Source organism: Natator depressus, chromosome 27 (genome assembly GCF_965152275.1).
Source record: "Natator depressus isolate rNatDep1 chromosome 27, rNatDep2.hap1, whole genome shotgun sequence".
Lineage (NCBI taxonomy): Eukaryota > Metazoa > Chordata > Testudines > Cheloniidae > Natator > Natator depressus.
The window spans coordinates 3,178,736-3,196,253 of record NC_134260.1 but is presented as its reverse complement, the minus strand read 5'-3'; the positions used below and the strand labels follow the sequence as shown (position 1 = coordinate 3,196,253).

The 17,518-nt window shown below is 46.3% G+C and overlaps 1 protein-coding gene across 3 annotated transcripts in view; it reads right to left on the bottom strand.

Annotated features, from left to right (window-relative positions):
• Window positions 1-17,518, bottom strand: part of NSF (N-ethylmaleimide sensitive factor, vesicle fusing ATPase) — a 181,488-nt gene that overhangs the window by 11,800 nt on the left and 152,170 nt on the right. The window lies entirely within an intron of this gene.

The following is a 17,518-nucleotide window of genomic DNA, read 5'->3' as shown; positions in this document are numbered from 1 at the left end:
AGAGTTAACACTCACTGAGCTGAATTAGGGCACTTACACCTCTGGGAGCTATAGTTTCTAGCTGATGATGCTGTGGCTGTGATGACTGTTGTGAAACCTAGTATAAAAAGTTCAAGCCCCTTTCAGCATTTTTACCACTGGGTCAATGTAAAAAGGCCAGAAGCTGGCAGAGCTCCACCCTCCCCCACACCCCCAGCTACTGTTGCTGGAGACAAGGATAAGACGACAGTACTTCGTTGGATTATGTTCTGAAGTAGCATTTTCCACAACCAGGAAGGACAGAAACCTGATTATTATTTTTTTAAAAAGAAAAGGAGTACTTGTGGCACCTTAGAGACTTTTCTTTTTGCGAATACAAACACGGCTGTTACTCTGAAACCTGTCCTTATTTTTTTAAGTCAACACAGAAGCTTAAATTCTGATGAAAATGATCTGAGTAGCAGAGAGGAAGGAGTCAGTCTGGCACACCCGGGGCATCTCCTCACTCTACCATACATAGTTCTTTTTGCTGTGTCAGACAACACTGTGATGACGGCACCCTCCCTGCCCCCAGGACACACAGCATGCCGGACTCCTGAATAAAGTGAATAGGTCTGAATGCTAGTAACGGTAGGTGCAGTTAACGCACAGGGGAGGCTTCTGTCCCATATTTATGAATTCTCACTAACGCAGCTCCCAAGTTCACATGTCTGGGTGCACACAGTGAGTAGGAAAAAGATTTGGGGGTTGTGGTGGATAATCAGCTGAACATGAGTTCCCAGTTACATCTACACAGGGCTAAAAGACCCACAGCATGACCGCAGCTGGCCCAGGTCAACTGACTCAGGCTCGCACGGTTCAGGCTGTGAGGCTAAAAATGGCTGTGTCAACACTCAGGCTTGGGCTGGGATACATAAACAGCGGAATGTCAAGTAGGAGAAGAAAGGTTATTTTACCTCTCTATTTGGCACTGGAATATGGTGCCCAGTTCTGGTGCCCTCAATTCAAGGAGGATGTTGATAAATTGGAGAGAGTTCAGAAAACAGCCACGAGAACAATTACAGGATCAGAAACCTGCCTTATAGAGTTAGACTCATGGAGCTCAATCTATTTAGGGTGAAAGACCCTGGATCCCTGCAGGCACAAGGTGAGAAGAAGGCTGCAGTCCTCACAGGGCAGAGCAGAGAGCCCCAGCCAGGTCCGCGAGGAGGCAGATCAGCCCCAGCCTGCGGAGGCCATCCTGCTGCTGCTAAGTGGTTCCATCCTCCTCCTCCTCACAGTCCTGGCCAGGGGTCTCTGCTCCACCAGGCCAGAACCAGCCTCTTCAGCACCTCGTGCTTGAGTGTCTTGGGCCCCTCAACTGCACAGGGATACGTGGGTCAGAGGAAACGGTGTTACAAGCTTTGAAGAAATGTGTGATCTTGTTGCTCAGGAACATTTCCTAAGTTTTTGTAATGATGATGTAAAATGGTGTTTATGGGATAAAAAGCGAAAACTGTTGCTGATGAATTTGAACAAACCTAAGCATCTATTCGAAATAAATCACAGGTAGAGGGGTTTGTTTGGTGGGAAGAATGGTTCCCGTTTTACCCCTGGGAAGGAGGGTGGATGGGAGGCTGGGTGCTCACCTCCCCAAGTCCATTCCTCTAGTCCTCATCCCAAATCTCCTGTAAAAACAGAAGAGCCCAGAAGGCGCTATCACTGTAATTCCACTGAGCACCTGAGGAATAGATGCCCTGTACTGAGTGGGAACAGACAACAAGCAACTCATGGGAATGCTGCTACGCAGAGCACAGAGGCACCTCAGGCAATTGCCACTAATCATACAGGATTTATAAACGTAGCCTCTGCACAGCCAGGCAGGAAGCACACGAAGGCTGTCAGAATTAATGGGAGGGAACTCCTTGGGTGGAGAGATACAGGTGCAGACATTTCTGTGGTCAGGGGAAACATTGTTAAGAAGACAGACATAGTGCCAGGACAGATGGCAGAGCTTTGGCTAGTAGGTCACAAAATCCTTGTGCCTTTGGCTAAAGTGCACATGGAACCGGAGGATTTGGAAGCTGAATGGACAGTGGCAGCAGTACATGACAACCCGTCACAATTATTACTGGAGAATGACTTTTTCGATGTAGCTCGGGCTGTCAACAGATCTGCCAGCAGCCAGGAGGAATATGGTGCTGAAACCCCAGAAGGAAAGAGCAAAGTCCCAGGAACTGCTGGAGGAATGGGAGTCTCTCTCTTGAATTCCTCTGCAGTAGTGGAAAACAGTCTACCAGGGGTGGGTGTGGTTGAGACCAGCTCCTGCTGCTTGGTGGTTAAAGGCAGCGTCTCCTCTGAGGGGCAGGGGAGTGTGTTTCTGTCAGTGAGAAAACTGTCCAGGTTGCTGGCTGCCAGCAGGCTGCAGTTGAGCAGGGGGCAGACCTCTCTCTAGGGTGCATAGGGAGATGTGTCCTAGAGGGAAGGCCGGAGGAGGGGGATGGAATCCTAGAGATCACTGCAGTGGGTGAGGGTTCCATGGACTCTGTAGCTGGAAGCAAACCCAGTTCAAAGAGAGGGGAGGGGGTGGTCCCTGCCAGTGAAAGAACTGTTCTGGCTGTTAGCTGAGAGCCCTTCACAGATGAACAGGGGATAGATCCCACTCTAGAGAGCACAGAGGTGTGTGTCTTAGGAGGGGACCAGAGGGGGAAGTTGAGAAGGAATTTGGGGGAGTACATGAATGTCTCCTCACTGATTACACGGGAAGGTGTGCCCAGGGCAGATTTGCTGGGTTGGCGTTTGTGTTCCCAGGCACCCAACCTGTGGATCAGATTTTAAGAGGGAACTGTGTGACTGACTTCCCGGAAGGGAGCAGACATACTACTGACCTCTTGGGGACAGAGAGGAGCGACAGAGGGTACCCCAATCCAGGACCCACTTTTGCAAAATGCTGTTCCTGGTGTACTTGTGAAAACTAACTGTCTCTTTAAGACAGGATGGAAATCCTACTAAAGACTTGAGTGACAGTGAAAATGCTAATGACCCATCTGAGAAAGGGGATACTGGACAAAACGCTAAAGGGAAAGAAAGACCAGTACCTGAACACACACTATGGTTTAGAAAGAAGTTGCAAAACACAATAGGTATTGAACAAACCGGACTGTCAGAAGACGTGGTATGATAAACATAGTTGGAAACACCTCCCCGTCATGAATTTGCTGGTACTGTTATGTTTCATAATACGGAGTTTATTGGTTATGACAAAGCATTTGGTACTTATGGTAAATCCTTTAAAAATGTGTAAAACACATAATACTGCTTCTCAGCAAGTACCTGTAAACAGGCTCAGAGCTGGTCACAGCAGGGAAAACATAACAAAAGCTGAACTGCTATGTGGAAGGGGAAACTGGGGCACACCACCTCATGGCATTGATGGCTAAATGCCAAGACACCTACACTCTAAAAGATATTGGTATGTGAATTATAGTAACAATGCACACACCAGAATGTTTTCAGGCAACCTGGGAAAAGAAACACAGAACTTTGCAAAAACACAAGTGGATGACACTACAATGTTTGGTAACACTTGGGAAAAACCTAAAGAGGGCATTAGGCACACTGCCTTCACATTAGTCAGTGACTAACCCATGGCAGTAATCTAAGGGGGGAGGTGTGACACCCTGGGACCCCAATATTCACCACTGTCAGGTAATGAGGATGTGTTTTGTACAAAGTATGCCTTGTGAGGTATCCTTCTAAAAGTCTTGATCTGCTAGACAGTAATATGTTGTTGGATTGTACATGCTATCGTTGTATGTGAAGTTATGAAGTTTGGCTCTGTAGGTGTTACTGAAACCTGTCGTGAGGTTGAAAACGCCCACAAGCCGCCTTTCAGGTACAACAGTAAAAAGACCAAACAATATTAATGGCTTACTGAGGAAATGCACACAAGCACCAGGATTACCCCAGGAACTGTGTGCAATAGAAACCTCTCTGAGATAGCGCCACACAATGGGAACTATTTGACCCAGATCACAGCAAAAGAGCTTTCAAGCAAGTGAGAACAAGATATAAAAGGGGGGAAATGACATAATGAAGGGACCTCACTCTCCCCACGACAACACTCCTGCAAACACCTCAGGAATAAAGACTGAACAAGGGGGAATTGATGGTCCCAGGCTAAAGGGATTTCTAGCCTGTGTATGAATACAGCTTGGGTTTCCCAGGTTAAGCCAAGACAGCTTGTGCCTTAAGAATCTGCCAGCCTATCACTCAGTGTGAGAAGTATGTTAAGCTCAGTTTGTGGTTTTGTTTATTCACTAGGTAATCTGCTTAGATCTGTTTGCTATTATTTATAATCACTTACAATCTATCCTTTTGTAGTTAATAAATTTATTTTATGTTTTAATTCAAACCAGTGTGCATTTGACTAAGGTGTCTGGAGAAAATCTCAGCTTGGTTACCGCAAGCGTGCATGGTCCTCTTCACACTGAGGGAGAGGTGGACCGGGTGTTAAACCCATATACTGGCCAGATTTGACCAGGTCAGGACGGTACTGCTCTGGGGTCCGAGGCTGGTGGTTAGAGAGCCTGGCATGTGACTGCAGCTGGGTGTGTCCCTAGCTGTGTGAATGCTGGTGAAAGTGCAAGCTTGGAGGGCTTTGCAACTTGTCACAGCAGTACAGTGTGAGAAGGAGCACAGGCTGGTGGGCCAGAGGGCTTAGTGGTATCCCAGTTCCAGGTGGCAACCCGGGGGGAACCCATCACTAATGCCCCCTACTCCTGCTTGCTGCCAGATAGGCCATTCCAAAACTGTGTACAATTTGCAGGAAGATATTAGTAACTTCAGTGGGAACACAACAGCTATGTGTAACTGACATACATCCTGCACCATCCAGAGCTGGTAGAATTGTGGAGATGCTGCTAACAGAAAGACGTTTATCAGTAGAAACTTTCCTTTCTGCAGCCCCACATCTCCCCAGATTCTGAGACATCTGGGAAGTAGAGAGTAGTGAATAGAGGCTGGGAGGGTAAGAAATCCAGCAATAAGGTGGAAAAGGGGGAAAAAACAACCTTTTTTTTGTACGAATTGTTCAAAGGGCAACATTATTTTTGGGCCACCACCAGCATATTTCTGCCAAAGGAGGCCTCTGCTGATGACAGTAAGTCCAGCTTGCAGTGTGTGATGAAGGTGTTGGCTGACCGTATGGATGCTCTGCAGATCTCTGTGTGGAAGCTCTTACTTGTTCCACCCACAAGGCAGCTAGAGATCTCACGGTGTGTGCTTTGATACCTTCCAGAGCAAGGGTCTCTGATGTCTTGTAGGTGTCAGTGATATCGAGCCTAGTGCACCTAGTGATGGACAGTGGAAATGCTGAGTCCTTTACATCTAGGCTGGAAGGACTCAAACAGGGCACCCGATTTTCTTCTGGATGGAGGTAGAATTTCAACACTTTTTTGAGATCTTCTCTGTCAGATATTGCGGCTTCAGACAGAATGAAGGACAGGCGACTTCTTGGGAAGCATGGAAGGGAGAATTTACTTTAAGAAGAAGGGACTCTGGAATTCTCAGCACCACCTTGTTGTTGTGGAACATAAATGTATGGTTTTTGCATAGATAATGCTACCAGCTCCGATATACATCTAGCAGATATGATAGCAACCAGAAAACAGGTAGCAGGTACAGGTAGAAGACTGTCACTGAAGCCAGGGGCTAAAAGGAATCATCTATTAATGTCTTCAAAACACAGTGGAAGATCCCATTTTGGGAAGATTGGCCTGACCACCCTCCTGGCCAGTTTGACAGCCCTGAGGAACCTGGAGATCTAGGGGTTCTCTCCCAGGGATCCTGCAGAAAGGATGCTGCTGAGAGCAGAAACTTGGTGTGAAATGGTACTGGAGAATGTCCAAAATGGCTGGACTCCCCAGATTCCTGGGTCCTCACCATGCTCTTGCAACAGACACTGAACTGAGCCTCTCCTGGATGCTAGTAAAGTCTTGATGACTTTGGAAGATAGACCCAGCATTACTAAGGATTCCCTTTCAATAACCAGGTTGTTGGCTGAAGCCAATCTGGATATGGATGGAAGAATGAGCCTTGGGAGATGATACCCAGTCTCCATGGTAGCCATAGAGGAGGTTCCACTGTCAGGTGTATTAAGTTGGAAAATCTTTGGCCAGCGGTAGTTATCAATATGACTTTCACCTGCTCCTTTTTTATTTTCTTAATCACCTTCCCCAGGAGAGGAAAAGTGGGAATGCATAAAGAAAGACCTGTGGCCATCTGTGTGAAAGGGCATCTGTTGCCATGGATTCAGGAACTCTCTCTCTGATGGGAGTACCTTGGGCTCTTTGTCTCCCTTCAGTCGATTTGTTTGCGAGAACACAATGTCCTCAAGATTAGACCAAAGACCTGATTGAGGCAGAGTGTTGAGCTGGCGTCTGCCTGAGCCAGTTCATCTTCTAGTTCAGCTCCCATTTTACGTGGCTTGCTCTGAGGGACAGGAAAGACTACTCTGACATCTCCATCACTTCTGGGTGTAGCTTTGGTCTCCGGGTCCCTACCTGGTTGTTTATGTACATGTCTGCGGTTGTTTCGTCTGACTGAAGTAGAACGTTATTTTCCTCCAGGGAGCTGCTCTGAGTTCTAGAAGAGTTATGCTGTCTCTCTTTTCCCTCAGGCTTCCTAGATGGTTTGAAAACCCAGATAAGCACCCCAGCCCTCCTCCTCAACTACTCCGACATCTGTTGGGAAAACACCACCACAGGGCAAAGATTATCCAACAACTTCTTGGAACGTATTGGAGACAATTTTTTATTTCAGAAGGTGGAGAAAGCTACTGGGGGAGGCTGTTCTAGATTTGATTTTGACAAATAGGGAGGATCTGGTTGAGAATTTGAAAGTGGAAGGCAGCTTGGGTGACAGTGATCATGAAATGATAAGTGTTCATGATTCTAAGGAATGATAGGAGGGAGAACAGCAAAATAAAGACAATGGGTTTCAAGAAGGCAGACTTTAGCAAACTCAGGGAGTTGATAGATAAGATCCCATGGGAAGAAAGTCTAAGGAGAAAAACAATTGAAGACAGTTGGTAGTTTTTCAAAGAGATATTATTAAGGGCACAAGAGGAAACTATCCCACTGCATAGAAAAGATAGGAAGTATGGCAAGAGACCACCCTGGCTTACCCAGGAGATCTTCAATGATCTAAAAATCAAAAAAGAGTCCTACAAAAAGTGAAAAATAGGTCAAATTACAAGGATGAATATAAACAAACACCACAAGTATGTAGGGACAAAATTAGAAAGGCCAAGGCACAAAACGAGATCAAACTAGCTAGAGACATAAAGGGTAACAAAAAAAAATTTCTACAAATACATTAGAAGCAAGAGGAAGACCAAAGAGAGGTTACTCAAGGCGGGGGGGGGGGGGGGGGGTAATAACAGAAGATGTGGAAATGGCACAGGTGCCTACTGACTTCTTTGTTTCAGTTTTCACCAAAAGGTTAGCAGTGATTGGACATCTAATATAGTGAATGCCAGCGAAAATGAGGTAGGATCAGAGACTAAAATAGGGAAAAAACAAGTTAAAAATTACTTAGACAAGTTAGATGTCTTCAAGTCCCCAGGGCCTCCTGTGTTCTGGGTGCCACATTTCAGGAAAGATGTGGACAAACGAGAAAGTCCAGACGAGAGCAACAAAAATGATTAAAGGTCTAGAAAACATGACCTTTAAGGGAGGATTGAAAAAATTGGGTCTGGAAAAGAGAAGACAGAGAGGACATAGCAGTTTTCAAGTACATAAAAGATTGTTACAAGGAGGAAGGAGACGAATTGTTCTTCTTAACCTCTGAGGATAGGACAAGAAACAATGGACTTAAATTGCAGAAAGGGAGGTTTAGGTTGGACATCAGGAAACAATTCCTAACTGTCAGAGTGGTTAAGCACTGGAATAAATTGCCTAGGGAGATTGTGGAATCTCCATCACTGGAGATTTTTAAAAGCAGGTTAGACAAACACCTGATAGGGATAGTTAGTCCTGCCATGAGTGCATGGGACTGGACTAGATGACCTCTCGAGGTCCCTCCCAGTCCTATGATCCTATTGTGCTAGGCATTGTACAAACACGGAACAGAAAGATGGCCACTGCCTCAGAGAGCTTTCAGTGGCTAACAGATAGCCAGTTGTGACGTCACATATTTATCTTCATAGACTGATTCAGTCTATGTAGGCACACATTCTGTTTTCTTCATTCTCCCTAATGCTTTTTGCCCCCAACTGGAGTGACTTGTCTTCAGAGCAAGAGATTATCTTTTATTCTGTTTATGCAGCACTAAGTATGGCCCTGATTCTGATCCAGGGGCTACCATAACACAAAGTATTTTTAGCACAAACTGTTTCCACAAATGTAACCCTTTTTATCATATCCACAATCAGACTGATATATAGATAACACATTTATTTGAATTTATGTAAGCTTATTTCAACCAATGCAAACTATTTCCTTTATGTTATTCATAATGCACAATGGGGTCACCTATATTACATGGCACTATTTCTGCCTCCTGACTGGATAAACTTTTATTTTTAACGAACAGGAAGAGGGAAATCCCATATTTTTAGTTGGCTGTATGAACCTATGCACCGATCCACATGCACAGGAGCATATGTAAGCCTCAAACAGTCCATGAACATTCTTGTTAAGAAAAAAAGTCACTTATATGAATGTTCATGGAAAACTACCTGGTCAGTAGGCCAGCAATGACACAGCTAGCAGGTATGCAAACATTGACAAATGTCTACACTACCACTTACTTCGGTATAACTTATGTTGCTCAGGGGTGTGACTAAGCCACGCCCCCAAGTGACGTAAGTTACACTGACCTAAGTGCCGGTATGGACAGGACTATGTCGGTGGGAGAGCTTCTCCTGTTGACATGGCTACCGCCTCTTGTGGTGGAGGATTTATTATGGTGACAGGAAAGCTCTCTCCCATTGGCATAGGGCATCTTCATGAGATGCACTACAGAAGCACAGCTGCACTGGTGCAGCTGCGTCGATGCAGAGCTTCTAGTGTACCCCTACTAGCGCTTCTAGTGTACCCCTTCGTCCTCCAGGTATTCGCAAATGGAATGTTTTATACATCGCTTTGGTAGCTTCGCAGGTATTGAGGTCAGGCTGACTGGTCTATAGTTCCCCAGCTCCTCCTTTCCCCCCTTTTTAAAGATGGGTTCTATGTTAGCCCTTCTCCAGTCTTCCAGGACCTCTCCTGTCATCAGTGAGTTTGCAAATATTATTGCCAGGGGCTCCAAGATTTCTTCAGCTAATTTCTTCAGTATCCTGGGGTGAACAGCATCCGGCCCCACTGGTTCGAATGCATTCAAATTGGTCAGAAGATCTCTGACGTGTTCTTAACTTATCCTGATCCGTATCCCTTCCCCTTTAACATCTAAGCATAAACATGAGATTAATGTGGTTTTGGGGAAAACATCAGTAGATGAATGGACAGGTCAAGATGAAAATCAGGCAACACTTTAAGGTGTGCTCCCCAACCCAACAGTGAAGAATCTCTTGTCACAGTTATTGCTGGAGCTGGGCGAGTGAAAGAGATACCAAGCAGACACTGAGCTGATTTTTCCACCAGTCTAGGGAGTTTATCACCTGGAGGGGAACCATGACCCGTTTGTCCAAGCTGTCTCTGGTTGGCTAATGGGTCTTTCTGAGCCAGCCCTGGAAGCAATGGAGGTGTCGTCTTGTATGCTTGGTCACGAAGGTGAGCTGTAAACAGTTCCTTATTGTAGTTCAGGGACTTCTTTGAATTGTCCCGACGAGATAAGATAAAGTTATGGAATTTCTGTCTCTTCCTAGTGTGTTGGAGAGGGATCTATGAAATCCAGAGAACTGGCCAGGAGACAATCTCTGCGCAGTTTGAGACCTACCAAATCTCCGTTTGTTCGTAGGAATGTACGTATCTAGAGATCTTAACATGGCCATGGAGTCCTTTAATGTGTGCATGGACTCATCCGTGGACTCCAAGCAGAGCTTTTGACCCTCAAACAGAAGGTCCTCCACAGTGTTTTGAACCACTTTTGGGAACCCCAATACCCTGTGCATTACAACAGCTGTGGATATGGATATGGCAGTGGTGTGCGCGGCATTTAAGAACCCTTAGAGAGATTCTGGCTAATAACTGACCCTCTGTGATGATGGCCTGCAAGTGTTCTCTATGCTCCTGTGGAAGATGCTCAATAAAAGCTGCAAATATATCAGTTGGTGAAGTTCTACTTGGCCATGATCACTTGATAGTTTGCAATCTAAAACTGGAAGGTCACGAATGAGTAACACTTTCATCCAAAAAAGTCTAACTTCTTTTGGTCTTTGTTCTAAGGGGTAGACCTAGAGTAATGCTATTTACCCCATTCATTTACAGCATCCACCGCTAGGGAATTAGGCAAGGGGTGGGGAAACAAAATTTCTGAGATCCTGGGTGGGACATAATATTTCTTATCCACCTGTTTATAAATTGGCAGGATAGGGGCAGGCATTTGTCACAGTATCTTTGCTGAATCCAGGAGCACCTCACGAATGGGTAGAACCTGGATGGGTGTTGCCAATTGTAGAATGCCCAGCAGCTTGTGTTGTGAGTCTCTGACCTCTTCAACAGGTATCTAAAGGGTGTCAGCAACCCTCTTCACAAGGTCCTGGAATTGCCAAAAATCATTGGCCATACATTGTTGTGGAGGTATGACTGCCACATCTGCAGTCATATCTCCACAAGAATCTACAGCCAATGATTTTGAATGAATGATGAGAATGAAATAGGAGTTTGAGGGGCAGCCTCCTTATCTGTCCTAGATTCCGGTTCTTCAAAGATCTCCTTGTGCTAGAGGACTGGTTAGGGGGACTGTGTAACCCTATCCTCTCTATGCGACAGAGCCGAGCTCTGGCAAATTGCTGTCAATACACATCCTCATGGTCCACTGGGGGGGGAGAAGGAAGGGGGCATACAGGAGAGGGGGAAGTACCCAGATTGATCCCAGCACCCCGGCATGGAAAAGGATTTTTCTCAGAGTACGGGTTCCCATACAGGATAGGAGGAGACCCCCTACAGTGATATGGAAGAGACTGAACGTCTCCTTCCTCCTCCTCAATGTTCTCCAATGGGGGGCGAGGTGGGGGGAGGAGGGGCGGGGGTGGCACCAGTGGAAAAGGGTGGAGAGTCCTGTGGTATCAGGAAGCAATGGTAATCTGGAGACTGGGGTCTCAGTACTGAGAGTTGTTCGGTACCCATAAGTAGTGAAAACTCTGGCTCATCTAAGACTGCCAAGTCCCTGGAGTACCACAATTCCTGAGGTACCAGATGGGTCGGTCCTGACACAGTAGCTGAGGTGGACGGTGCTATCAATTTAGAGTGTCTCAATGCAGGCACTGAGGGCATCTGGAGCTTTGATTTGCCCAGTACCAAGCATGCCGAGTGGGAAGGTACTGATGGTAAGTCTGTGCTAGAGGATGCCATTCTGGAGGAGTACATATCCTTGGCCTCCCTATTCCTCTCAGACAGTACTGGGGGGGGGGGGGGGAGTTGGAGCGGTGCTTCTCTGTAGTGCTCCAGGAGTTCCTGGTATCGGAGGAGAAATCCTTCATTTCTGTGGTACCGAGCCGAGAGGTAAAGGCTTCTGACACCACAGACTTAACAGGAGATCAGGGTCTTTTGGGAGCTGGTTTCTTTTGGTGAGAAATTGATCTCCTCTTCTTTGGAGCCTTCCCTGAGTCTTCCACAGCCGCCTTCTTCTTAGGGGAGATCTGTGTCAAGGTCAAAGGGGCACTGGATCTGTCTGGAAACAGATGTACAGGGAGGGTCTCTCCTGAGCTAAGTCAGAGGCAGGTCAAAGGGAGCACGCCATCATCAGAAATCTCAATTTGATCCACTGGCTCTTCCATGTTCTAGATTTGAGAGCCAAGCAGATGTTACACTTCTGGGAGAGGAGGGACTCTCCCAAGCAATGGAAGCATTTAGAGTGGCCGTCACTAACCGGGATAGCCTCTTGACAAGGGAGGCAGCGGTTTGAAGCATGGCGAGCCAGGCATGCCCACCCAAGCAAATAGGGCTCTCTCGAAAAGGAAGGGAGAGGAAACAAATTCAATATTCTCACTACATAACTAGCTAACTATATAACAACCCCTAACACGAAACTGCTAACACTAATTCTGAGAAAGGTGAACGATATCAGCTGAGGCACACACAAGGCAAACACTCTAGGGCTCTGTCTCATGCTGAGGCAGCTGGGAAGGAACTGAGGGTGGTTTGCCAGCGCAGTCCTATATACCCTCACTGCACGGCATGAGGTTGTATAGATCACATACATGGACTGAACAGCCACTGCTGACGGAAAAATCTCCAATCAAGGGCTCAGTAGGCATATGCACACCTGAAGTGGAGCACCCTAGGGTTGCCAGGTGTCTGGTTTTCAAGTGGAACGCCCAGTCGAAAAGGGACCCTGGCGGCTCCCGTCAGTTAAAAGTCCAGTCGGCGGCACAGTGGGGCTAAGGCAGGCTTCCTGGCTGCCGTTGCTCCGCGTGGCTCCCAGAAGCAGCAGCATGTCCCCCCGCTGGCTCCTAGGCATAGGGGCAGCCAAGGGGCTCCACACACTGTCCCCACCCCAAGCGCTAGCTCCTCAGATCCCATTGACTGGGAACCGTGGCCAATGGGAGCTGCAGGGGCAGTGCCACCTGGCTGCACCTCCATGTTGGAACCGGAGAGGGGGGTGGGGGGGGTGTATGCCATTTCTTCCGGGAGCTACCTGAGGTAAGCACCTCCTGTAGCTTCCACACCCTCCCGTGCCCCAACCCCCTGCTCCAGCCCTGATTCCCCCTCCCACACCCTGAATGCCTCAGTCCCAGCCCGGAGCACCCTCCTGCACCCCAAACTCCTCATCCCCAGCCCCACCCCAGAGCCTGCACCCCCAGCCGGAGCCCTCACCCCTCTGCGCTCCAACCCCCTGCCCAGTCCTGATCCCTCCTGCCCTCTGAACCCCTCGGTCCCAGACCAGAGCACCCTTCTACACCCCAAACCCCTCATCCCCAGCCCCACCCCAGAGCCTGCACCCGCAGCCAGAGCCCTCACCCCCACACACACACCCCAACCCCCTGCCCCAGCCCGGAGCCCCCTCCTGCACTCCAAATCTCTTATCCCCAGCCCCACACCAGAGCCTGCACCCCCAGATGGAGCACTTACCCCCCACACACACACACCACAAGCCACTGGCCCAGCCAGGAGCCCCCTCCCACACCCTGAATTCCTCATTTCTGGCCCCACCCTGGAGCCCACACCCCCAGCTGGAGCCCTCACCCCCCTCCTGTACCCCAATCCTCTGAGCCAGCCAGTGAAAATGAGCGAGTGAGGGAGGGTGGGGAGAGCAAGTGACAGAGAGAGGGGGATAGAGTGAGCAGGGACTGGGCCTCGGAAAAGAGGCAGGGCAGGGCAAGTGTGTTCAGTTTTGTGCTAGTAGAAAGTTGGCAACCCCAGAGCACCCATAGGGACACTACTCAAAGAAGAAGAGTTACTGTCCATTGCTAGCCATTTTCCTTCACTAATTTTCATACTTTAACAGATTAGATTGCTACACAGATTGATGAAAGATTGGGAAATACATAAACTTGTAACTAACTGAGGAGAGAAGTTCAGTTTTGCTTTAAGCCTTGTTACTCAAGACTAAGACAGTACAAGGAAATTCATGGCCCAGGGCAAGCTCAGGTCTCAACTTGTAAGATGTGACCTTCAAAAAGCATTATCAGGCAATTACACTGTTCTTGTACATTTGTATGTTAATTACAATCACCTTCTCCAGAAGTACCCCTAGCATGAGCTATCAGATCTTTGGACAGGTTATTTAGTACGACATATTGGGCAATATAATGCAGAAGAGTAGGCAGCAGCCCATGAATCTATGAAAAAGCCTAAAATAAAATGCTAGTTTTAAAAAGTAAAAATCAATCAATCCTGCTTCACTGACAGATGACGTTTACCTGCTAATGACATACACTGACTAGCAATAAAGTCACGGTATGGAAACATTCCCCTTAATGGAGCTGAGAACAACATGTCGACATATGAAAAAGCACTACACTATTCTGTTGCTGCTCCTACACTGGCAGAAAACCCACTAAAATCTTTGTATGCTGTGTTGTTATTCATATTCTTTTATTTATTGTATCATTTTTCTAGAGAGTTCAGAGAGGAGTTGTTTTATACATTTAAATAAATAAAGTCTGATCATTAGACCAACAGGTCCTTCACATATGGACTGAAAAACGACAAGTCTCCAATGGGGTATTAATAATAAGTGAGATTGAATCCTCAACTCCTGTCTGCAAAAAAGCAGCACAGGTGGAAGAATTAAAGTGAGAAAGATAAGCCACCAGTCAGGTGTTGATCCTTCATCTAAAGCACTTATTTATAGGCCAAAAAGAATAAAAGAAACTAAGCAATGTCTAAGCCTTTTGCTACACAAAAGACAAGACAAACCCAATAATCCTTATCCCTTTTTGTGATTCTCAGTCCTAACAAAACAGATTTTAAACAAAGGCTTGGAAGCTGTACGATGCCATTAATCCTAAAAAGAACATTTAAAAAAAACCCAATGAACCACAAAAAGTGATATTCCAGTGATGCAGAGGGCCACCACTGCCCCAAGATGGCAAATTCAGAGTTAAGGCAGAAAGTGTGCCTCAAGTCATTCAGGCAAGTCCAGTGGTATAGAGCCATGAAAACTGACCCGGTGTTCAAAACCTGCAATACCTGGGACATAACTGAGATTTGGGCTAGGGACAGAATCTCAGCCTTCACTCTGACTTTCCTTGAGTTTTTGGGTCTTAGCGATTAGAACACTGTGTCTGATGGACATGGGGAAGAGAAGTACCATGTTTGAATGCCAACATACAGCTCTCAACAAAAAGTGTAGGGTCAATTTACAAATATCACTCTTTAAAGCAAATACCAAGTTCTTGCTATTTGAATTCTGGAACGAACAGGAATCCTGGTAATGAATAAAGCTGCCCATTTTGCTGAAAATATCATATTTTAATCCCATGATAAGATCTTACACAAAGATTTTTATCCATCGCTCTAAAAGCACTTTAAAGGAATCAAGCTTTAAATGATGAGAAAACTGAGGAACACAGGAAGTCAGCGGCAGAGGTGGAAATAGAACAGAGGCCTCCTGACAACCAGTTCTGTGCTCTGATCTCCTGGACCACATGGTCTCAAGGGCTACAAAGCAAAATCCACGTAACATTACACTTGTGACATTTCAGAGATGTGCACTATTAAATGTAAGATTTATACAGGTCATGAGATTAAAACAACAACTGTGTAAAGTTAATAAACTATTCTATAAAAACACACAGTAAGTGCTACCATTCTATACAAATGATGGGACAAATCGAAGGTGTCTGTCTCTCTCACCAAAACCTGCTCCCACTGACTGCACTCAGGCAGTCAGTGTCAATTTACGGGACTCATCTGATAGCATGGGACCATGTGATTATCAGATGTCTGGAGTTCTGCAGGATGCCATCTGAGCAATTCCAAACACCTTCCAGATCAACAGATCATCACACTAATTGAATCTAAGATGAGGATTCATCCCAGATCTAGATTAAAGGGGTTTATCATGGACAGACATTTAACAGTCCCAGTAGTTCAGGTACTTGCCATAATGAAACACATAAATTACTAATACTCATGAACTACTGTAAGGTTTGTCCATCTCTAGAACAGAAGGGAGAGATAACCCAAGAGCTGAACAGGGAGCACCACCCAATCGTCTCATCCAACATTTCTATTACGATAGCGCGCAGATGGCCCGAGTGGGACCCCACTGCACTGGGTTCTGTAGAGATATAGAAAAGAGATGATCCCTATCCCACAGAGCTTACAATTCAAGAGATATGGTTTCCAAAATTATGCGTAACCATAACATCACTGATCACTAACAGGTGCTCCATTTTCTGTCTCGAGTCCTTTTAAAATTATTCCTAATCTCACCCAAGGCCCTCTTGCTACTTGCTGTACTATAAAGACGAGGCTAACAGGAAAATGGATGCTGGCTGCACTGTAGAACAGACAGGGATACACGTGGTAGAAGACGACCTGACCAAGTCTGAGGAGACAGGATTTGTACATTTTGCAATGAGCTGATTTTCTGTTACAGATTATCCATGGCCACTGCAACAGTTTGGAGGTCTCCTGCAAGAGGAGCATTGTGCAGCATTCTACCACCTTAACAACTATCATAGTAGTGGAAAATTCCTGCTACCTGGCTAGCTGGATGTAATGAGTAGAGCTGGTGGGAAAATATTTCCCCCGCTGCTCCACACAAAATTTCAACAACAAATGTTTTCATTGAAATGTGAAGCAGAAGATTTCAGATTTTCATAAAGGGGCCAAAATCTGAAACATTTCTAAACAATTTTTTTTCCAGTTTTGGGTTTCTGGCAAAACAAATTTGAGGAAACCCAATTTTCCATTAGAAATGAGTTAAGGAGAAAACTGAGTAAGACTGGCAGAGGCTGGTGAAGACACCACACACACTGACTGGCCCTAATCTGGATTCGTACTAGGGAGAGAAAAGGGAGCTTCAAGACAAACCCTGCCTGGAGCTCTCATGCTCAGTGGGTCTGGGGCCACTGCTTTTTTCAGCCTAACCAAATATCTAAGGAAGGATTTTCCAAAGAAATCATGCAACTACACAGACAACTCCACTTAAACTTCTCCATTAGTTTCTACCCTGCAGCATATCACCAAGCTCACTTTCAAACAGTCACCAGAAAGTCGAAGCTAAGGTCTCAACATGGCCAGACCCTGAGAGGAGCAGAGCACTCAGCTCCCACTGACCGCAGTGTTAGTCACCCAGGGAACGCCCAAGATTCACAAACTGCCCAGTGAAAAAACTCAGAAGCAACCCATCTGCTGGCCCCAGACAGCGTCACATCTCCCGTTCTGGAGACAGACACCTGACAGCAAGGGAACAAGATATGCGCTATGGCAGAAACTGGTCTCTGGGACTTTGTTTTAAACTCACACTCCGTAAAGGCAGCTAATCAACATAAAACAAGGGGTCTCTAAGAAAAGAATCTTCCACAATCAATAATTTAAACAGAAGTTATATTAGAAGAATTCACTTGCATTTCAGAAGTTTCATCCAGTCTGTTCAGCACAGTATTGTGTAAGTTTAGTGGGGAGGAGTGCTTCGCCCTGGGTATTACTTGTGAAACGCATTTGACAGTGAAGACCCGAACAGCAGCCAATCCATATTGATGGAGGCTAATCACACATGACAGAGTTTTACAGTCACTTGCTGGAGCTTAGATTCCATCCATTTTCATCTTACTTTAATACCGAGGTGGTGGACGTCAGCAGAGTCTGACTGGATCTTGAAGCACTTGGCAGACGAAGCCCCACAGCCCCTCTGTAAGGCAGGTCAGTATCATTATCCTCATATTCAGTGGAGAATACTGAAGCACTACGGCCAACATTTTCACAAGCGGCCCCGTTTTCAACCC